Raw genomic sequence first — 25,269 nt, forward strand, 5'->3', positions numbered from 1 at the left:
GACATTTTTAATCGAGGACTTGCCTAATTTTAGATGTGAACACAACTTTAAAATAAATATAGGTCAAATATCAAGAAGTCAAGAAGTTGATATTACTTCTGGCTCATTTGTCACACTGGAAATGCATGATTTAGTGAGTTACATTGTGTAAAATGTTGGCAAATGTAGTATTGTTTTTTTTCAGTGCAAACATAAACTATTTTCAGTATTATATAGATTTCAATGCACAATATGAACATATTTCATGTATTATGCTAATCTTTTATCTAGAGGATTAACGAGTATTGAATGTCGGTGCGTGTGCTTTAACCGCTAGGCCACATCTGTTAGTTTAAAAACTATGAAATGTTTTTGTTGAAGTAGTTTTTGCCGCTCATGGATCATTGTAATAGCCAGGTACCGCTATTATGGCACACATTCCCAGCTTCACTGTAATATCCCACTGACGAACGCTTAGCAATGCCAAACCCTGCTACCTCATTACGCTAAAGCTAGCATAATGCATGTGGCTATTTTGGGTTATAGTTATTATTACTACAGTAATTAATTACATGTATCATGTTACACGGATACTAAAAATAAAGTGTTACCAAAAATTCTTACTTTTTCTTTTTTTTGTTAGTTCAATGTGACAATTGACAGAATAGTTGGCAAAAGACAGTTTTTAGTTAGTTAATGCATTAAGTATCATGATCTTTTAATTAACAAAGCAATTATTAATGTAGGGTAAATTGTTAATTTATAATACACTGCCGTTCAAAAGTTTTTTAATTGCTTTGAAAATCTGCATTTATTTGATCAAAAATACAGTAAAAACAATAGTATTGTTGTGATGTTATTAAAATTCAACATGATCAATGTTGATCATCAATATTATGAATATTTTTGTGGAAATTTCGAAACAGGATTCTTTGAGTAGAAAGTTCAAAAGAACAGCGTTTATTTGAAATATAATCTTTTGTAACATTATAAATGTATTTTTTTTCTGTCACTTTTGATCAATTTAATGTGTCATTGCTGATTAAAAGTATTAGTTTCTTTCAAAAACAAAACAATAAAAAATACTGACTTTTAAACAGTAGTGTACATTAAAAAAATATCAAATATAATACAATATCAAATGCTAAAAATGTATTGGTATATGTAGAAATAAAGACACATGAATAAATGCTGTTCATTGTTAATTCTTCATACCCAAAGCATGAACTAATTGAACATTATTGCAAAGTGTTTTAATTTTTTTTTATTTTTTTATTTACTACCAATTTTTTAGCTTTACAAATGAATGCAACAATTTGCTTTTTTTATGTTTTGCACATACATTTGTTCTGCCTGTGTTTTATGAATGAGGCCTTATGTAGTGCACTACACACTGCACACTTTATTCTCTATTATGCAATATGCAATGGTATGCTTTAAAGATCACATTATCTCATTACGTCATATGTATTTTTGATTTACCATGAGGCATCCAGTTATCTAATTTGAATATCTTTTTAGATCCATTTTTTCCCTCTTTCTGTAGGGTCAAATATTGACGTTTTTGATCGAGCACTTGCCTGATTTTAGATGTGAACACTACTTTAAAATAAATATAGGTCAAATATCAAAGAGTCAAGAAGTTGATATTACTTCTGGCTCATTTGTCACACTGGAAATGCATGATTTAGTGAGTTACATTGTGTACAATTTTGGCAAATGTAGTATTTTTTTTTTTCAGTGCAAACATAAACTATTTTCAGTATTATATAGATTTCAATGCACAATATGAACATATTTCATGTATTATGCTAATCTTTTATCTAGAGGATTAACGAGTATTGAATGTCGGTGCGTGTGTTTAAACCGCTAGGCCACATCTGTTAGTTTAAAAACTATGAAATGTTTTTGTTGAAGTAGTTTTTGCCGCTCATGGATCACTGTAATAGCCAGGTACCGCTATTATGGCACACATTCCCAGCTTCACTGTAATATCCCACTGACGAACGCTTAGCAATGCCAAACCCTGCTACCTCATTACGCTAAAGCTAGCATAATGCATGTGGCTAATGATGGAAAAGCTTGTTTTGGGGTGAATCTTTGATGAATAATGCAGCAGCGCGGTCTCATGAATGCACTAATCATCTCTGGAAGAGAAGGGAAGCCCGAGGCCTCAGCCGCCACGGGATAATCCTCTCAACAATCCCACAATCCCGTCTGCTTCCTGCCCCGCCAATCCGCCGGTACTCCAGCTAACGGGATCATGGCGCAAAGGCCCAGTGTTGACACTGGATGGAATGTGCTTCAATCCTGCTCATGTTTTTATGATTACATGAAAAACTCATGAAGGGTCGGGATTGTTTCAGTGTTGTGAATAGCACAGGGGATTTGGTGTGTTTTGTTCAGGTAGATATAGTTATAAACGTCAACAACCAACTTACAGCTTAAAGCGATACTGAGAATGCAAAGCACTTGTGCTGTGTTAAAAATTGTGTTTTGACAAATTTCAATGATAAAATGGTGTAATTGCATAGCTAGAATCTTCTGCATTCGCATAACAAATGCTTATCTGATGTTTTTACGCTAAGATGATGCAGGGTGCTACTAGAAAAAAACGTACCTTTCTTTTAAATCTCAACTGATTTATTGTTTATATCGTTGCATTGTTTATATAATATAGTTTAGTGTAAACTATATTATCACACAGCTCTGTATATAAAGTTATATATAAATAAGTGTATCCAACATTATTCGCATCCATCCACACACACACACACACACACACACACACACACACACTCACACATACATACGTATACACACACACACATACATGCAAACACACACACACATGCATACATATACACACATATACATACATATACACACACACATACATATACATACATACATACATACATACATATACACACACACACACACGCATGCATGCATGCATACAAACACACACACATACATACATACATACACACACACACACACACACACACACACACACACACATACACACACACACACACACACACACACACACACACACACACACACACACATGCATACATACATACATACACGCACACACACACATACATACATACATACATATATATATATATACACACACAAACACACACACATACATACATACATACATACATATACACACACACATACATACATCCATACATATACACACACATACATACACACACACACACACACACACACATACATACACACACACACGCACACACACACACACACACACACACGCACGCACGCACGCACACACACACACACACACACACACACACACACACACACACACACACACACACACACACACAGACATATACACACACACACACACACACACACACACACACATATACACACACACACACACACACATACACACACACATACACACACACACACACACAAATACATACATATACACACACATACATACACATACACATACACACACACACATACACACACACACACACACACACACACAAATACATACATAACGCCAGAAGCAAATGATCATGTGTGCAAAACATCAGTTTTAGAGTAGAACAATGCAGGTATTTGAAGTCAGTGTTTATGTGGACCTTATTAACAATTTAGTTTTGTTTATACATAACATTATCTCTCATCTCGCAGCCTCACCCGTGGCATGTCGATGTGTCCTGAATGTTTCATTCTTGTATAGTAAACAGCAGTGTATGTGGGCCTGTGGTGGTTCTGACATCATGCTGGTAATTGGTGTTTTCCTGCAGTGATCATCACAGACTGACCGCAGCGGCTGGCACTCGCTCACACTCCTCTTCACTTCTTTCATCTTTGATTTAACGCCACAGGAAACATCAACCGACCTACTAAACACTGCTAGCAGACCGGCACAGTTCCTGAACCCCTTTATTTCTGAACATGTGCTTTGATAGGAGGTTTCTGGAGCTGGATTCATGAAAATCGTCTTAAGAAAGAGGTTAAAGACTGACTTGATTTGTTTTTAGCCTCTACTAGAAAAGGTTTTCATGCTTGATTATTTTCCTCATATTCTCCATTGTTGCGGCTCCTCTCTTCCCAGTCTGACAGTAACGCTCTGTTTACTTCCTGTCTCTATGAAGCCCCTCCTTCTGAAAAGCACACTGTGCTCTGATTGGTCGGCTGGAACAGTGTGTTGTGATTGGTCGAGTGCTTCGAGCGTGTCCCGCCCCTTTCCATAACCGCCAGTTTCAACCACACTACTAACTATCTCAACCAGGCCACGCCCCTTTATTCTGCGTATTAATTATTTAAATGAGGAATATTGTGGCGTGTTCGTTCCCGGATAAAACTCAAGACTACGATAGAGGCGTTTCAGGGAGTTCAGAAACACTGACACTGATATAGAGAATAACTCCCGCTGGAGGGACTCTTTTAGCAACATTACACACTAAAGACAGATGAACATGTGAAAAAGCATAATCAGTGAATCGGGTGAATAATGTTTCGGGCTCCTGGTCTCTATATACGGCTCGAGTCCATCCTTCAATGTAAGTCTGTGGGATAATCCAATTTCTCTGGATGTAGGCCTGAAATTGTACTTCATTTTGGAAAATGTGACCTCAAGGAAAATTTCTGGCCACAAAAATGTGTTCCCACCCAATGAAACGTGTCTTTAACTGGTCAGGGCTGGTCATCTCATGCCTCTGAATACACTGGTTCATTCAGGCCCTCGCTGAAGTCATGTTCACTGCTTTTATTTGTGAGCCCCCCTGCTGGATTCGTGTTATCGGCATCATCAGGGGCGTAGCAGCCATTATAAAAGTGGGGGGGGACAAAATGGTGTGGTGATGTGACCCAAAGGTCAGTCCTTCCAGAAAAATGCGGAGTTTTTTTGTGATTGTTGCGGGCAAAAATCCTTGATTATGCGGCACGTTTTCTTAAAAAATGCGATGGAATATGCGGGATATTTAATGCAATTTTATGTGATGAAATTGCGGGAACTTGCAAAAACTGCGGTTTGATGAAAAAGAGAAAAACTGTTCTCACTACTACTACCTTAATGTAAAGAGTCATTTCTTATTACTTCCTATTATAAGCAAACATACTACATCACAGAAAGTGCTGGAATATTTCATCTAGTTTTATTTTTTGTTTTATAAACTTACAAAACATTGATGAGTCAAACAAGTTCTGTAGCTTTACAAAAGGAATATGCTACAACTTCTGTAAAAATGAATAAATAAAATATGAAAAAAATGTTTCCTGTTTTACAGCTTTTCAATGATGTTCATGTCGCGTAATTACATCACTTCATAATGTTCCCATGGCAACAGGGGTAAATGGATGCTCTTGTGTGAAGTAAACGCAACATTTTTCAACTTTCTGCTATATGTGACTTTTTTTGCAACAAAAATGCGGGGATTATGAAATCATGCAAGCCCCACATATTTTGCGTGGAAATCGTCAATTTATGCGACAAAAGTGCGGCGTATTTGAAAAAATGCCCCCGCATAAATATGCAGACTTTGGCTGATTATGCATTGAATCATGCGATCGCATAATCGCGTTTTTCTGGAGGGACTGAAAGGTGATGTTCATAATAATAAATTCTAGATGGAATAGCAATTGGCATTTTACAGCACCCTAGTGCCAATTTTGGGAACATGCCATGATAGCTTAACAACCTATTTTTGTGAAATCATACTCGAAATAAAAAAAAATACTGCAGGACTTGGGACTTTCAGACCACTGTGGACATCTATACTTTATTTTTATGAAATAATTATATTTTATGATATTTATTATATTTCAGTTAAACTACACTTGAACAACTTGTATCTTACTTAACAGTTGGACCAAAAAAAAGTGTTCAATGAGTAGGCTATACAGATTACATCTAGCCTACAGTAATTTTATACAACAGACATTTTATAAAAATATATCAATAAAACCTAATCAATGTATTCGGTATTGGACATCAATTTAACATTGACATTAGATGTTGAATTTACATTGAATTTTGGTCGCCGACGTCGCAACCAAAATTTAACCAAATATCAACGTCTTTTGACGTGTGCCTGCTGGGAATAATCTGTTATGTCTCATTTAACAGACTATAGACGCTTTTATCCAAAGCAACAAGTAGGAGAGCATTTACACACACTCGGCACAATCCGGCGCGACGTGACGAGGTCCATACGGGTTCTGCTGTCTTTACACGTCTTACTGCGTTACAGTAGGTTAAATCATAACAAGGAAACTTTACGTGTGATTCATGTCATCGCGTCGCGACATACTGTAACACATTATACTTACAGTGTGTGTTTGAAAAAAATAATGTAATCGTCCTCTGCTTTTTTTCTGGGGTGCATTGATTAGACGGCCAAACAAAGCGACTAAACGAACACGAAAATTCGCAAGAGCAACAAGAGATTTGAAGCTCATGGCAGACGCGCCCAATAGATGCTTCGCGCTGTGATTGGCTGAAAGTTAGCTCACTCAAGTCTAAGTAAAAAATCAGAGAACACAGGCGGAAATATTGGCGCTGGGTCAAAAAAAATGCGGGGGACAGAATCACCTGTTTCTAAAAGTGCGGGGGACGTGTCCCCCCCGTCCCCCCCGGTTGCTACGCCCCTGGGCGTCATTAATATGCATGAATGTGTTTGAGAGCTGCTTTGACTTCATGTCTTTGTCATTCTTTCCTCTTAGAAAAGAGAGCTGAAGCTTTCGGATACACGTATAGCTGCCTTTGAAATTACATTTAATGCAACATTAAATGTTTTTTTTTCCTTTCTTGAAACATGTTACTGGTCTTATTGTGAGCGTTTCATAAGTGCACATTATTTCAAAATGTTTGTGTTCGTGTACATCCAATCTTTTAGTAGTACGATCGCTTTTAGATGAGCTGAAAATGCCACAAAAGTTCTGTTTTCCCGAAGTATTGAACTTTTAAATGCCTCATTTTGAAACTGAATATCTGGTTTCCTGGATTTATTTTTGCATATGCTTCTGCCAGAGCAGTTCTCTTTAATATGTGATATGTTTTTATATCTTCAGGCGTTTAACGTTGTGTTCCTGAAGTGAAACAAATGCTGTCTTTTTTTGCCGTGTGCTGCAGTCACACTTCATTGAGTTAAAATGTTTATGTAGAGCGTTTGTGTGTTGTACACGCAGCCGTAGATTCATTGCAGCTCATTCCTGTGAGTCTGTAAAGATGGTGTACGGACACCGAGTGACTGTAGTGTGTTATGAGGAGTCACAGAGATACATAATCACAGAGGTGTAAGAAAAAATGATGTGGACGTCGAAGATCTCAAAAATTAAGTTTATTACAGCATAGCATTTGGGAAGGTACACAAAGCACCGTGGGTTCACCAGCGTCAGAATGAACCCAGAACATCCAAATCTTAAACCTTTTATCCTGTTACAGTTCACCACTCTTAGGGCGTTTTCTCACCTGAAAGTCCGCACCGAGGTCCGAACCAAAGTTCATGTTTTGATACATTTTATACATTCGGTAAGTTTTGGTTTGGTTTGGTTACTAAAGAACTTTACGTGACATTTACGTCCTGTCGTCATCATCTATGTGGGCTGCATCTTGACATTGATTGGTTTTGTAAATGGACGTGCGTCTGACGTCAGCGTGTTGTCAATTCGGCGGGTAACTTTGACAACAATGAATGAACAGACGCGTATCGTTGCCTGTACAGCACCAACTATACTGGAGGCTAGTTCAAATTCGCCAAATGAACGTCCTCGTTGTGCGAACATTTTATCGTCGCCGGCAGGAAAGGAGGAGAACACGGCAAGCAATCCTGCGAGAGCAGCGAACTTCTTATGTCGTATGTCGACCATATTTCAGTTAAAAACAATGCCGGTGTTCTGACGATTCATGCTACCCATCGAGATTTGCTACTTACTGGTTATGCGCATGTGCAGACTCAGTTTTTTTTTAACAAAAGGTAAATTTTCATGTGTTATAAAGTAATTTCCCTTTTAAAAATGCCAACTACCATATGAATATTTTTACGGTCAGTCAGCTGAACAAGAATAACTGAAAGTTTCAGTTACTAAGGAAAGGTGTGCTTTAACAAGTCAAAGATGAATATTTGATGATAATTTTTACTTTTCACACCGTTTTAAAAATAAAAACAGTAGTCTACAGTATACAGTAGCTACTCATAACTTAGAATTGTGTTATAATTGTATTTCATTTAATATTAATCGACATTCTGTGATCGATTCGCGCTACGGTAGCATTTTTCGACAAGGCAGCACAAATCGTCAGAACACCTGGTCTCATTCATGAAACATTCGTAAATATACGAGTAATTAGGAGAGGGATTTGCGCGTAAAGAGACCTTCCCGAAAACTCTTCTCCTGATTCACAAATACTTCGTAAACGTCAGATGTGATAGTGAAATGTGTGTGTGTGTTAATGAATTCCAATCAGTCGTAAATGGGACGCGCGTGCACGCTCATTATCAATTACCATAAATCCCGCCCATTAAATCCGACTGACAACTATATATGGGCATCATATTATGACACCAAACGAAGGATTTGAGATGAGAATTTTCTTCTCAAAAATTAATGAAAAAGAAAAATTTCTCAGATGCAGAAATCGAAGTTTTATTATCAGAAGTTCATTCAAAACACCACATTTTATTTTCAAGCGTACATAGTGGCGTATCAGGTCCTAAAGAAAGGAAGCTTGGCAGCATATTACAGATGCAGTTAATGGAGTTTCATCTGTTAATCAAACAGTCCCAGAAGTAAAAAGATAAACCGTATGTAATTACTATATATAATATTTTTTCAAAATGCTGTGTAAATATGTACCCGATTAAGGTGAATTAAAATGCAGCCTTAGTTATTAATGAGCGAAACGTTCGGGTGTTAAGCGCACTATTTACGCGTGGCTGGGAGCAGGTGTAGATTTCTTTCGTACCAACTAACATTTGGAAAATACGAACATTTTAATGAATCCGAAAATTTACGCCAGAACCACTTTACACACGATTCACACAAAATTCGTTCTGCTCGTGTTTCATGAATGAGACCCATTGTCTCCTCCTCTCACGGCTCATTTTTCCTGCCACCTTCTGTTTTTTCGGCTACGCGAGAACCACCGGAACTTCCTGTAAAAGGTCTGAAAGTCCGAACCATACAAAAATGCTTTCACACTGGAAACCAACCAAACCTTTGCTCAGTTTGATCCGGACCGAGACTACCTCTTTTCATCGGACCAAATTTCGTCTGTTTGGTCCGGACCGTGGTCCGGGGGAGGTTTCACACCTGTAATTTTGATTCGGACCAAACTAAAAAGTCCGAAAGTCCGCAGATCAAACAAGGTAGGTGTGAAAGGGCCCTTAATGTAAATGAAGTTGCTCTTGTTGTAACACCTGTGTTCTCTATGTTAATGAAGTTGAGCGCCCCATCGCCTGAGAAGGTTCTCGGTGTCTCACACCCATTCCCATTCCTACAATTGACAACCATTTGTTCAGGACGTGATCACCCCAAATGGTGAAGAAACAATATAACTTCACTTCCTTCATCTCTTAAGCCATTTTGGGGATGAGCTCATTCAAAATATATTTTGGAGTGGAATCTGGGTCGAGGCAGACTACAGTTTCTTACAGAGGCCTTCAGTGAAATGTGAATCAAGTTGGTTGAAAATACCTAAGAGGTCACAATCTTGGGCAAAATTGAATGTTGCAGCTGTTGTTTCATGTTTAGCTACTATATCTCATAGTATTATTATGTATGAATATAATTTATTTTAATATAATTACATTTTAATTATTATTAACCCGGTAGTTGTTGCAATCGCTGCGGTCTCCTTTGTTCTTGTACTTGGACGATGTTGGCAGCTTTATATATTATAATTATAATTATATTAAATAATTATTTATATATATATATTAATATATATGAATATAATTAATTTTAATATATTTTCTTATTAAAATAATATATTAATATAATATATTATGAATAATTAATATAAATATATTAAAAAAGATTATTATATATTAATATATTTTGTTATTAAATATTTTTTTTACAATTATTTATTGATATAATAAATTATAATTAATTATTAAAACAATATAATAATAATATGATGTTATTATATACAATATATATAATTTTATTTTTGTAAAAGCATTTTTTTAATTATATACTAATACAATATATTCCAAATATGATTTAATTTTATATATATATATGTATATATATAAGTTATGAAACAAAATGGCTCAACCCCAATCAACATGAAATGACATTTGCAACTCATTTTACTTCTGTATTGTGATGGAAGATCACACAAACCTTTTTTTTTTTTTTTTTTTGACAGGAACATGCATTGAGAAAGTAATCGTTTCATGAAGGAACTGACAAAAACATGTCGGATATTAATTTCATGTTCTTAAAGCAAAAGGTATTCACGTTTTGCCAGTCTCACTGTATCGGTGCAGTGGTTCAGCTCCGCTCACCATCTGCACACACAGTTCCTATGGAAACTGAAGAGATTTTTCCTGTCCTCTGAGCGAGTTATTATTGGCAGAAGCTCAGATTTATGCGGTGTGCTCGACTACCTGTGGGTATGGCCCAGCAGGGAGGGTTATTAATATTCACGTGTAGGGCACATGTCTGGGAGACGGTGTCTGGGTGGTTTTAGTGAGCGTTGTTCCCGGAAGGCTCTCGTTCTCTCAGGTGGAGCTGTTCGTGGCTTTGAAATCAGGTGCGCTAATGAGCCATAAAAGCCATGGCCATATGTCGGACGGGACACCGTAAAGCTGCTGGTGTGCTGCACTCTTCACCACTGATACTGACATTTAAGGACTCAATCTTTGCTAACTGTAATGAATCAGCCACTGTTTTCTCTTACTAATTTAGTTTGTTTTTTTGATTTTAACATATTAATATTATTTTGTTTTATTTTAATATGTTAATAATTGTTAGTGTTTTTATTGTTTTATGCTAATATTTTGTAACTTTTTATAATTAACATATGCATACAGTTTTTTTAAATAAATAATCATCTTTCATTTATTTTTTGTATTACGGTATTATTTATGTATATTGTATGTATATATAAATTATAATGCATATATTATTCGATTTAATGCTGTTTAGTAGTCAATGAAAAACTTATTTTATTTATGAGAAGTTATTTTTCGGTGAACACTGAACAATAGCTCTTAATTTATACCTCTTTTAAACTCTCAATAGTTTAATTTATAAAAAATAGCTCGTTCCATCAACCTATTTTATGCTCATTTTGGGATATTGCTAGCCTGGGAAAACCCAGACAACTTCCGGCAAATTTAGATTTGCTCTGAAAGTTAGTCTGGCAAAGAGCTCATTCAAGCCCATTTCCAATCCGCCGAAATCGCGGCACCAATCAGAAGCGTTGGGGCGGGCTTTACACGATGACGACAGCGCTGGGATTTTGAAGCAGATTTTGTAGCCTACATTACAAAGATGGATGCCGCCGTCGAACATCACTCGTTCCAATCAGCTATCGCGTCTGTTTTAAGCCATTTGAACGTTTCCTTTTAGTTAAAAACCGAGCAAAGAACAACACTCGGAGATGTTTCTCCGCCGCTCTGCATACGTCATCTCCTTCATCGCTCTGATTGGGTTTAGGTCTATCCGCGACGTCCGTTGGTGACGCCCCTCTGGAAATGATTTGTCTATGACGCTTTGCCAGACCATAACTCAGTTACAACTGAGAATGCTCTGGTTTTAACCAGGCTAGGATATTGCATGAAGAAGAAAAAAAAACGCTGGATGGAAACACCAAGATGCGAATAAATTCCCCAAAACTTCTGCACTCAATTAGGGCGGATACATTTTTTTTACATGAGCATAAACTATGATGAAAACACATTTACTGTATAAATCCCTCGACGCGCAAAATAAACTCGCGTGGCTTTACCTCAGCAGAGGCTGTGATTGGATAACTGGACTAACCAGCGGGCCAATGGCATCACAGCGTCTCAAATGTTGGTTTGGTGTCTCTGAAAGTCAAACTCTTTGGTTTAATTCCCTCCAGAAGCGTCTCACACGATTGTGTTCCCAAACACCAGCATCCGAACGCAAGAGAACACGACAGCGTTTACTGTGTTTCGTCTGACGCTCTGAGACGCGACTCATTTATGATGGAGGGAAAACTTTGGAATGGAAACAAATAGTGTGGTACAGTTTGCTTGAACAGTCACTATATTAACCTCCTCCAGATCCATGAACCTCCATGAATTATGAATATCCATCCGAGGTCAATGATGAATCTGGAATAGAGGACATTTCATCCACTGGAGTTTCTGCCAGGAGCATCTCTGTCATGTTATACCGACCATCTAGCTGTCTGTACCTCAGTAGGATTATTAGTTTAACTTGTTTACATTTGCATGAGCCGATATGTATGTCAGCATCTCTCAGTTCTCCCTGCGGGCCTCATGTGTGTCCATGTAGGGGAGCGGAAGACCCGTTCCCTTCTCCCAAACACAAGCTTCCATCACAGGGACGTTCATTGAGAAAAATGCAAAGGATTTGGCAGGAATGCTGGAGCGAGACGCCAAGTGAGATTCTTCTCTGGCTTTAAACAATCAGTCATTTATCTTATAATGTAATTCTTCCTGTCTGCTTTAAAATGGGTCAGACTGGGTCAGGCAGATTTATTTTCAACATTCAATTTTATATATATTTTTTTAACTATACCTCATTCTTGGTATACCTATTATCATTACCGAAATCATCAACCTCATTTCCGTAACCTATGTATCATTACTGCAAGTATTTAATGTTTATATAATAAATAAAAAAATAGTTGCTTTTAATTGCATGAGCAGAATCTATAAATTATGCTCTTTCAGGTTTGCCACATCATTTTTAGTAAAATATATTAGGTTGCAAATTGTGGAAGGTGTTGCGGGAATGAGAGAAATCAGTCAAAATCAAATAAAATGTCAATTTAAAAATATATAATATCTCAGAATTTCAACTAACTCTGCATGACTGTTTATCACTTTTTGAAAATGTGTTAGCTTTCTGGAATTTACTTTTTCAATGATTTCTAGGGAAAAATATGTTCAAAAAGGTGTTAAATTGTCAGTAAAACTTTTAAAATGAATGCTCACAAGCTCTTAATGCCTATACATAAAGTTTGTTGATGCAAACCTTTAAAAAGAAATAATGTTTGAAATCTTTGAAACAAAGATTTGGTCAGAATCACTCATATATACTGTAAAGACGTATAGACTGCATATTGCTCAGTATATACTGTGTGCAGCACTGTACTATTTTATAAAGAATATAATTTTAAACCATATTCAGTATATGTAACAATAAAAGATGTGCATTTTGTATTCATGATGCAGCAAGTGCTAATCCATTATCCTATACATGTACAAATTCTGATCAAATTGTGAGTTCAAGTTGAGTGCATTTCATTCTTTGGTTGCATATGCTCAGATTAATGTGTGCCATATGCACATTTCTGTATGCATGAAATATCCAGATGGAAAACGGTGTCCCATAATGCAATGCACTGAGCTTGACCTTCCATTTCCTGTGTGACAAATGAAGCAGAAGTGATGATTGCACATTTTAGCATCTCATTATAAAAGCTAAGACATTTTTGCTCTACATTTCATAAGATAACTGAGGTCATTTGACAACAAGATTGAATGTTCATCATTGCACAATGTGTACTATTATTTAAAGTAGTCAGTATACAGTGTGCATTAAGCATTCTGATTGGCTGATGCATACTGAAAATTCACATCCTATGCACAGCATGCATACTGCAAAAATAATAAGAGTAGTATGCCATTCATTCGCCCTTGTTTTAACTAGCTTAGGCATATATGCACATTAATGTTTTATGTTTTCTTTCAATATTTAGCTTTAATAATTCATGGATGGTCTAGAATAACAATAGAAGCGCTCTGCTGCGTGCCGTGCGAGTTCACACCGGGTGTGTGAGACGTTTGGCCACCAGATCCTCTTGTTTGTGAATGGAGCGTTTGTGCGGCTCTCAGCTCGGCTTTCACGCTCGGGTGTTTAGCTTGGGAAGTGCTCGTCCTGGTAATGGACAACAGACCCTTCACACGGACACTTCACAGATCGCTCGGCTCGGCTGGCATGTGAACCCCACTTCATTCCTCATGCGAGAGACTCCCCTGCGCTTTTCTTAACAAGGCAGAAATTCACTCAGAGTCTAAGAGAAAGCTGGCCTTTATCAAAAGCTGTTTGTGTGGGAGGGTGTGTGCGTGTGTGTTTGTGTTTCTATAACACTTAATAGAGAGCAACTCTTTCAGCGGTGTTGCTTCTGGAAGTTTTATTCCCATTCATTTCTAATAGGGATTTCATCAACTAAAAGTTAAAACAAAGGATTACAAATATTTTAATTAATATGAAATGGCTGAAGCTTAAATAAAATATAAATATTAGATAAAACGTTGAAGTACTACCTAAATTACTACCTTAAATAAAACTAAAACTGAAATAAAAATTAATTTAAACTATTTGGATTTTTTTTATATATATATTTAGACCTGTGTAAAAATGACCAAAGCACATGCCAAAATTACAAATAATTATAAACTACAATAAAAATGAAACCTACTAAAAATATATAATACAAAATGAACCTTTGGTCTAATTACACATTGTTACCTAGTCAACCGTTATCTGAGATTTGTTTTCATGATTATCGAATGTAAATCGTTTTATCTCTAAAAACAGTTTAGCCTATAAAGCTAGTATAACGCTAGTATATTGGGCATAGTGTAATGACAAATAAAAATCGCTAGTTAATACCACTAACAAGGCTCAAAATAGCCCCACACTACCACGGTAGCATAATGAGGGTCCCTACCTTCAAACCGAAGCATTGAGAAGTTTGTCAGTGTCCAGACAGTTTAATAAGAAGATATTTAATACATACAGTCAACTTTGCGTATACAGGCAGAAGCCATCTTTGAAAAACAGTCTCTACTAGTCGATCTACGAACGCCGATCCAAGCCTGCTGTTCGCGCTCACCTTATCACAACTCATAGCTCGTTCACATCTCACCAGCGCACTTGGATCGGCGTTTGTAGATCGACTGGTAGAGACTGTTTTTCAAAGATGGCTTCTGCCTGTATACGCGAAGTTGACTGTATGTATAAAATATCTTCTTTTAAGCAGACACCCAAACCGTCAAACCTACGTCATCAGGGAAGGTCCTCCAATGCAGAGGGGAGGGGAAATTTCAGATTTTGATTAAAGATTACGAAGCCAAAAATTTTTTTTGTGTGGATTGACTTGCATGGATGAATTGTTTACCACAAAACGATCAATTTAGGCAAACAAAGTAAGTATGGTCAATTTTGAATTCATGGGGACTTTAATATAGACACTTGTAATGCATTGTGGGATGAGTTGTCCATTAAAATACATTAACTAAACAGATTTTTTTTATTTTTGGTCCAAATCAAAGTTGAAAATGTGTAAAGTTTATAATAGGGCTGTCAAATGATTAATCGTGATTAATCACATCCAAAATAAAAGTTTTTTTTACATAATATATGTGGGTGCACTGTGTATAATTATTTTATATATATATAAATACACACACATGCTTGTATATATTTAAGAAATATTTTCATGTATATACTGTATATAGATTTATATATAATTTATATTATAAATAAATATAAATATTTTATATATAAATAATATTTTTTCTTAAATATACATGCATGTGTGTGTATTTATATATATATAAAATAATTATACACAGTGCACCCACATATATTATGTAAAAAAAACTTTTACTTTGGATGTGATTAATCACGATTAATCATTTGACAGCCCTAGTTTATATATATTATATATGTTAAAGGACTAATATAACTAATTATAGTTATAGACTACTGTGGACTTCGAACGAAAACAGGAAGTAAATACAGGTATGTGAGCTGGCTGAATTAACATAATTTTTATTAATATCTTTCACATCTACTGCAGTCAGATTGACCGTGGTCACTCTTAATAACACCACTCACATGGCTGTGCACTTGCAATGTCAAAATAAGGTTGTTAAGAGGCTAAAAGCAGGTTTAGAACTTGCCCCATTGAAGTCAACAGGGTGCGAATATTAAAAAGAGGATAACACGGTGTAGGCAACACTGATTTTTGTCGTTTTTGTCTGTACTGACAGCACTCCAAATGTACAAAAAATGAGCTCAATGTTCAAATTGACCGGAGTTCTCCTTTAATAATGCTGGCGTTTGGCTGTGATCTGCTCGTCTCTGTCTGAAGTGTGTGTCCTGCTGTTGTTTGAGTCTGAAGCGGCTGATATCATATCTGGCCTTCAGTAGCTGGACTTCCTCATGAATCTGACAAGCTTCTGTTTCTGTCACATTTAACACTGTTTTAAAGATCCCTTTTCTGTCTGATCCTCAGTTATTGTTCCTAAATCGAGTTTTCTGGAAGTCTGCTTTTGACTTACCCAAGTATTTCAATCCAGATTCACTGTAATATACAGGAATATCAAGGCCAGATTGGGATACGAGTTGTTTCTTCCGTGTAGTTTGGCACAGATTCAGAGCAGGACGAACGGCATGACCAACACTGTCTTGTTGTGTCTTTACATTCCTGGTGTCATAGGACCCAGATAAATGGGAATGACACTTTTTTTTTTTTTTTTTTGATGTTAGTGATGTTTTGCTGGTCTTTCAGCAGACAGCAGTCACACTTTATCTGTGTCTGTCAGTCCAGAGCTGTATTTATCCAGTGCTGAGCTCATAGCCTTCAGGGTCATCCACACTGATTAAAGGATTCTGCTCTGTTTAGCGTGCTTTTATTATGTACACTGTTTTATTGACCTCGTTAGCAAAAATATTAGCCTAGATGAATTGTGCATATGGGTCAGTAAATGAAGTTAAAGGGGTACTTTCAATAAAACATGGCTGCCTATATAGTAGATAGATTTTTTTTTTTTAATTGGTGGTACAAGAGAAAACAAAAAGTCAGTTTTTTTCTTCACTTTTGACGAATAGGTATAAAGACTTCAACACCCACAATGCACTGGGCATGTTGCCGTCCAAGGCCACTCCCACCAGTCTGCTATGGATAAACTCACCAGAGTCAAATACCGCCTTGCTTTAGTAGGAAATACTTCTTAACAAACTTTTAGTCATAATGGCGTCGACTTGAATTTCTGTCCAGGTAACATGGAGAATGAGTAAACACTGTTTATTTATATACTACCAACACAAAGAAGGTTGAAAATCGACAGTTACACTTTAAAGAAATATTAGCAGATATAGAAACAGTCATAAAAAATGAATGTAATATGACTTTTTTATTGTGTAAATCATAAATGGTATAATAATATTATTATTTTAATTATATATATTACAAATGTGATACATATTAATAAAATATTAATTAGAAATGCAAAAAATATAGATTTTTTTATTTTGTGTGCAACAACTAATAATATAAATAAATGTATTCTATAAATACATATATTTTATATTATATCATTTATAAATTATATAATTAACATTTTTATTTTATTTTAATTGTATACATTAAAATGTAATACATTTCAAAAATGTGAACTTTTTGTGAAAAATATTGATTTTATTTTATTTGTGCATAAAAATAGGTAAGTAAATATATTCTATAAATACATGACACACACACACACACACACACACACACACACACACACACACACACACACACACACGTAAAAATAAAATGTGTTTATACTGTTTTGGACATGGTAGCTTATAAATATCATTGAATATGGCAATTATTCAGCACCATGCCATGTATTTACCATACTTAGTGTTATTCAGATTACTCCAGTCATGTTATATTCCTGATTTCAGAGGAAGTGTATTAGACTTCTGCAGATCTGTGTGTTTCAGCAGTGTCGTCGCGTGAGACTCCTGTGACATACGCCCTCGGCTAAGCAGATTAAGCTGTGGGTCGAACACAAGCGTGTGTTACCGCCTCTGTTTGATTTATGAACAGGGATTGAGGAACTAGAAGGACCTGTTGTGTCCGCTTAATCCGCTGTGTTTAGCGGTGTAATGACCTGGACTACGACAGGTGACGCGAGATCATGGCATGTCACCACAGATTAAACACGTCCTCGGAGTATCTGATCAAATCTAAAAAAAAAGAAGACTATTTCACATTTGAGCATGTTTACAATTATATTATGTAAGCCTTCAACATAGAAAAAAAGGTACAAAAGCTGTCACTGGGGCTGTACCTTTTCAAAAGGTACACTTTTGTACCTAAAGGGTGCATATTGGTACCTCAATGGTACATATTAGCACCTAAAATGTGCATATTAGCACCTAAAATGTACATATTAGCACCTAAAATGTACATATTAGCACCTAAAATGTACATATCAGCAGCTAAAATGTACATATCAGCACCTAAAATGTACATATCAGCACCTAAAATGTACATATTAGCACCTAAAATGTGCATATTAGCATCTAAAATGTACATATCAGCACCTAAAATGTACATATAAGCACCTAAAATGTACATGTCAGCACCTAAAATGTACATGTTAGCACCTAAAATGTACATATTAGCACCTAAAATGTACAAATCAGCACCTAAAATGTACATATTAGCAACTAAAATGTACATATTAGCACCTAAAATGTGCATATTAGCACCTAAATGTACATATTAGCACCTACAATGTACATATTAGCACCTACAATGTACATATTAGCACCTAAATGTACATATCAGCACCTAAAATGTACATATTAGCACCTAAAATGTACATATTAGCACCTAAAAGGGACAAAAGTTTACCTTTTGAAAAGGTACAGCCCCAGTGACAGCTTTCGTACCTTTTTTCTGAGAGTGAAATGCATTGCATGTGAACATGTTTTTTTTAATGTGCATGTCTGTTTACATGTTTATGCCAAGAGCCGGTGAAACTAGATCATTTAAAGCTCATGTCAGGTTTCTATAGTGAGCTATTTTTGGATGGCTTTCACAATGTTGGTGTGCATGCAAAATCACTCTTTTAAGAATTGATTTCATTAAAAAGCTTTGTTTTCTGCATTGTGTGGTGTTAATCCTATACAGAGAGGCTTCTTTAATAAAGAAATAAAGAAATAAATCTGTAAGTGTAGTCGTGAGATTACATATCACTAGTTTGAAAAATAGAAAAAAAAATAAAAAATTTAAGCCTATATTTAATATTTTATTGATATTAATTATTGTAGAACATTGGAGCTGGAGAAAAGCTTGCAAACCTTTATTAGATAGCAACTTGTTTTTGCCACCAAAACAAATAATGTAATGAGATTTTCAGGAAACGAAAGTGTGCAGATGTGAGATTATAGCAATGAAAATTTGAAGGGAAAAATTAAATAATGCAAAAAAAAAAAAAAAAACGCATTATGGTGCGTATTTGACCAGTGATTAGGGGGTTGAAATATGATCTTTAATATCTCCTGATTTGAATACAGCCTCTGAATTTATTGAAGATCAGAAAGTGAGATATATGCTTTAATTTCCTTTTCCTCGGATGCCGTCTGCTGTTAAATATCCAATTAATCTTGGAATCTGCTGTTGAATTCCTCTTTTCCAACTCCAGACTCTCAGAAAAAAAAGATACGAAAGCTGTCACTGGGGCTGTACTTTTACAAAAGGTACACTTTTGTTCCTTTTAGGTACTAATGTGTACATTTTAGGAGCTAATATGTACATTTTAGGAGCTAATATGTACATTTTAGGTGCTAATATGTAAATTCTAGGTGCTAATATGTACATTCTAGGTGCTAATATGCACATTTTAGGAGCTAATATGTACATTTTAGGAGCTAATATGTACATTTTAGGTGCTAATATGTACATTCTAGGTGCTAATATGTACATTTTAGGAGCTAATATGTACATTCTAGGTGCTAATATGTACATTTTAGGAGCTAATATGTACATTTTAGGTGCTAATATGTAAATTTTAGGTGCTAATATGTAAATTTTAGGTGCTAATAATTATGTACATTTTAGGAGCTAATATGTACATTTTAGGTGCTAATATGTACATTTTAGGTGCTAATATGTACATTTTAGGTGCTAATATGTACATTCTAGGTGCTAATATGCACATTTTAGGAGCTAATATGTACATTTTAGGAGCTAATATGTACATTTTAGGTGCTAATATGTACATTTTAGGTGCTAATATGTAAATTTTAGGTGCTAATATGTACATTTTAGGTGCTAATATGTACATTGTAGGTGCTAATATGTACATTTTAGGTACTAATATGTACATTTTAGGTGTTAATATGTACATTTTAGGTACTAATATGTACATTTTAGGAGCTAATTTGTACATTCTAGGTGCTAATATGTACATTTTAGGAGCTATGTACATTCTAGGTGCTAATATGTACATTTTAGGTGCTAATATACCATTAAGGTACCAATATGCACGCTTTAGTTACAAAAGTGTACGTTTTGAAAAGGTACAGCCCCAGTGACAGCTTTTGTACCTTTTTTTCTGAGTCAGGCTCCACACAGATGCACTAACATGGTTTTTCTGGCTGTCAGTCGAATTTTACACCCAACTTATTGTCTCATGTGCGCTTGGATATTGTATAATGAGCCTTGGAGTTCTCCCATCAGAAATGGATGGGATAGTAACTGGATTTGTGGAGCTGTAGGTTAAGAAGTTTAAGCTAATCCCTGTCCGTCTTTGCTGTTAGCAGAGCTCACGTTTCTCTGTGCTGGACCACAAGGCTGATTTACGGTCTTGATTTGCTGTAAGTAAATCACAAACATCATCAACATACCAAAACTGACCTTTGATTGGTTTCTTCTCATTAAACCTTCATGCTTGTTTTGCAATGGTCATTCCTGACCTGCAACTCACCCCAAAGATCAGGCCAGGAGAACAGATGTGTCCCTGCATCCGCGTGAAATATGAACAATTATTACTGTGGAATGAATGCAGAACATGTTTGCGTATGGAAGATCTGATATTTCCAGTGCAGTTGTTTTCTTTTTATATTTAGTTAAAGTTTTAGTCATTTTAATGTGTGCAATTTAGTCATTTATATTATTCGTTTAACTTATTTTAATTAGAATAATTTTAGTACTTGAATTTATGCCATGAAAACATTTAAATTTCTATTTTACATTTAAGTTTAGGTTTTCCATTTATTTTTTATATATATATAATATTATATCTATATAATATAATATTATAATATATATAATATTTATATTTTTAAATTCAGATTTATTTTAAGCCAAAACGTTTTTAAAAAAAAAATAGTTTTAGTTGACAAAAATGACGCTGGGCCTTATTCTTCCTTTCTACATTCAATTCTATACACAATGTGTGTGTTGTTGCTGTCTTGGTGTAAATTAATGTAAAAAGTTGACAATGTGACCGTATCTAAAACCAAAAAGTTGCTGAATGGCTAAAAGTAATACCCTATATGCCTATCAACAAACAACAAAACCAAAACTGGTATAAATCAATAAATAGACAATAATGCAAAGAAATATGATTTGTTCTTTCAGTATACGTTTTTTTTGTGTGGCTTTTACCTAACCTGACTCCGCCAGATGGATTTGCTCCGCATATCCATCTGGAAACCTTCCGTTGAAGTAGTTTTGGTAAGGAGCGAAAATACTGGTTAGCTGATTGGCCTATGTTGGTGATAGACGGGCCAAATCAACCAATCAGATCAACGAAGCATATGACGTACTAACAGAGCGTATCTTTTCCTCTGAGAAAAGCCTCCAGAGCAGTGTTTTGCTCTTCTTTCAGTGAAGAAATACTCTGTAATTCCGATAAAACTTGCTCGATAGCCACGCTGATGCTAGTTTCATCCGCTGAAGCCGACATGTTCTTTAGACTGAACTGACGCGCTTCTCGTTGCGTCACACCTCAACCCGCCTCAAAGCCAACGCTGATTGGACGTTCGTTTGGTGAACTGCTCCCAAATTTTCTTTAACGGAAAGTATCCAGACTGATCTGCGAGTGAAACCTTGAAAGCTCGCGAGATCAGGATGGTCTCACGAGGCTAGCTTTTACCCACATTAAAGGTAATATTTAATCATTAAAAAGCAGTGATAATATCAACATTTTTGCACCCCATTGACAGTCAAAATATATTTTCATCTTCTTAAATTCAGTTTTCTTCTTTTTTTTTTAATCTTTTTTTTATTGCAAATTAACTAAACAGTAAGAAATCAGTGACACACATATACAGTACAGAAGAGAGAAAAAGCACAAAAACAACGAAATACAAAACAGCCCAACACAGTCATCGACATCGATAATATTCACAATGATAATATTCATGACAACAATAGTAGCATTAGCTCTAGCAAATTCATAGTTTTCTCACGACATGAGGGCGAGTAAACGATGACAGAATCCTCCAACTATCAGTTTAACTGAAGCAAGACTAAAAATGCCATTGAAAGACATATTTAGCTGTCTTTGATTCGCTGCTTCGATGGTTCCTCCTTCCTTATTTGATAATGTTGAGAGCATAATGTGGTTTTACCCATGGGGCTTTTCCGTGTCTAATCCACTATCTCCAGTTTAGCTGTGAGCGTGACTTGCAGTGTTTTTCATTAGTTTTCATTAGTACCCGACATGATTAACATAACCTCAGAGACTCGGTGACGTGAGCTGCATTTAAATAACCTGACCGTGGCTTTTTTAATAACGGCTGGGCTTAAGATCGAATCATACACACACACTGTGACAGACTGTGACGGGTTTGTCAGATCGTATTAGGGGATTCCTCGTTATCCTGGAACCAAAACTGTGTTTCACAGTTGGATTAATAGTAGACTAATTGTGCTCGAGCTGGACGAGAGCTGAGAAAATGATATATATCTTGATATTTTCGGCTTTGTGTCATTATATTTTCTCTCTTATAGTTTGAAATGTTCATGCTCCATTATTTTGCCTCATTTACCACAATTCGCTCAGTTAAATTGGGTGAAATATTGACCAGTATAATTTTCTTCGCTGATGTGGAGCTCAGATGTTTATGTTGGATTTCAGTAATAGTGTCATTTACTCAGTCATGTACAATAATATTAATGTAGCGTCAATAATCAATTTCATGTGCATTTTATGGGTGATTCCACACAGACTAATATACACTCACCGGCCACTTTATTAGGTACCCCATGCTAGTAACGGGTTGGACCCCCTTTTGCCTTCAGAACTGCCTCAATTCTTCGTGGCATAGATTCAACAAGGTGCTGGAAGCATTCCTCAGGGAGTTTGGTCCATATTGACATGATGGCATCACACAGTTGCCGCAGATTTGTCGGCTGCACATCCATGATGCGAATCTCCCGTTCCACCACATCCCAAAGATGCTCTATTGGGTTGAGATCTGGTGACTGTGGAGGCCATTTTAGTACAGTGAACTCATTGTCATGTTCAAGAAACCAATTTGAAATGATTAGAGCTTTGTGACATGGTGGAAGTAGCCATCAGAGGATGGGTACATGGTGGCCATAAAGGGATGGACATGGTCAGAAACAATGCTCAGGTAGGCCGTGGCATTTAAACGATGCCCAATTGGCACTAAGGGGCCTAAAGTGTGCCAGGAAAACATCATCCACATCATTACACCACCACCACCAGCCTGCACAGTGGTAACAAGGCATGATGGTTCCATGTTCTCATTCTGTTTACGCCAAATTCTGACTCTAACATCTGAATGTCTCAACAGAAATCGAGACTCATCAGACCAGGCAACATTTTTCCAGTCTTCAACTGTTCAATTTTGGTGAGCTCTTGCAAATTGTAGCCTCTTTTTCCTATTTGTAGTGGAGATGAGTGGTACCCGGTGGAGTCTTCTGCTGTTGTAGCCCATCCGCCTCAAGGTTGTGCGTGTTGTGGCTTCACAAATGCTTTGCTGCATACCTCGGTTGTAACGAGTGGTTATTTCAGTCACTGTTGCCCTTCTATCAGCTCGAACCAGTCTGGCCATTCTCCTCTGACCTCTGGCATCAACAAGGCATTTCCGCCCACAGAACTGCCGCTCACTGGATGTTTTTTCTTTTTCGGACCATTCTCTGTAAACCCTAGAGATGGTTGTGCGTGAAAATCCCAGTAGATTAGCAGTTTCTGAAATACTCAGACCAGCCCTTCTGGCACCAACAATCATGCCACGTTCAAAGTCACTCAAATCAACTTTCTTCCCCATACTGATGCTCGGTTTGAACTGCAGGAGATTGTCTTGACCATGTCTACATGCCTAAATGCACTGAGTTGCCGCCATGTGATTGGCTGCTTAGAAATTAAGTGTTAACGAGCAGTTGGACAGGTGTACCTAATAAAGTGGCCGGTGAGTGTATATATATATATATACAACAGAATTTCCTAGCAACAGACTAACAACCATTCCGAGCACTTCAACGGCTGCATAGCAACACCTAAGCAACCACTCAGAATATCTTAGCAACCTGTCTGGGTAACAACCATTCAGAACACCTTGTCAACTGCATTTCAACATCCTTGCAACCACCCACATGCCCTAGCAACCACTCAGAACACATAGCAACCATATAGAAACAGACTAACAACCATTCCGTACACCTCAGCAGCTTCGTAGCGACACCTTAGCAACCCCTCAGAACATCTTAGCAACCTGAATGGGTAACAACCATTCAGAACACCTTATCAGCCGCATTTTAACATCCTTGCAACCCCCCACATGCCATAGCAACCACTCAGAACACATAGAAACCACACAGCAACAGACTAATAACCATTCTGCAATACCTTAGCAACCACTCAGAATATCTTAGCAACCTGGCTGGGTAACAACCATTCAGAAAACCTTACCAGCTGCATTTTAACATCCTTGCAACCACCCACATGCCATAGCAACCACTCAGAACACATAGAAACCACACAGCAACAAACTAACAACCATTCCAAACTCCTTAGCAGCCGCATAGCAACACCTTAGCAACCACTTAGAACATCTTAGCAACCTCATTAACATAGCTTATAGTCATTCAGAACACCATAGCAGCCACATATCAACATTTTTGCAACCACTCAGAAAACCTTGGCAAACTCATAGCAAGCTTGCTAACAACCAGTTAGCAACAGTATTTCAATATTTTTGCTACCACCCACACTACCTAGCAACCATTCAAGCACACCAACTACAATGGCAATGGATTAACACCCACTCAGATTGCATTAGCAG

At 36.5% G+C, this 25,269-nt stretch overlaps 1 protein-coding gene and 1 long non-coding RNA gene across 6 annotated transcripts in view; both read left to right on the forward strand.

Annotated features, from left to right (window-relative positions):
* farp1 (FERM, RhoGEF (ARHGEF) and pleckstrin domain protein 1 (chondrocyte-derived)) overlaps positions 1-25,269 on the forward strand; it is a 100,437-nt gene that overhangs the window by 23,065 nt on the left and 52,103 nt on the right. The gene's annotated exons all lie outside the window — the stretch shown is intronic.
* LOC130090990 (uncharacterized) lies at positions 19,709-20,259 on the forward strand. 3 transcript variants are annotated; one of them, XR_008807755.1, is made up of 3 exons: positions 19,709-19,833; positions 19,876-20,022; positions 20,069-20,259. It is a non-coding gene; the product is annotated as an uncharacterized LOC130090990 (long non-coding RNA). The 3 variants fall into 3 exon arrangements; XR_008807754.1 differs by having other exon boundaries at positions 19,709-20,022; XR_008807753.1 differs by having other exon boundaries at positions 19,709-20,001.

This window comes from Rhinichthys klamathensis, unplaced genomic scaffold (assembly GCF_029890125.1).
Source record: "Rhinichthys klamathensis goyatoka isolate OS25496 unplaced genomic scaffold, OSU_Roscu_1.1 h1tg000157l_1, whole genome shotgun sequence".
Lineage (NCBI taxonomy): Eukaryota > Metazoa > Chordata > Actinopteri > Cypriniformes > Leuciscidae > Rhinichthys > Rhinichthys klamathensis.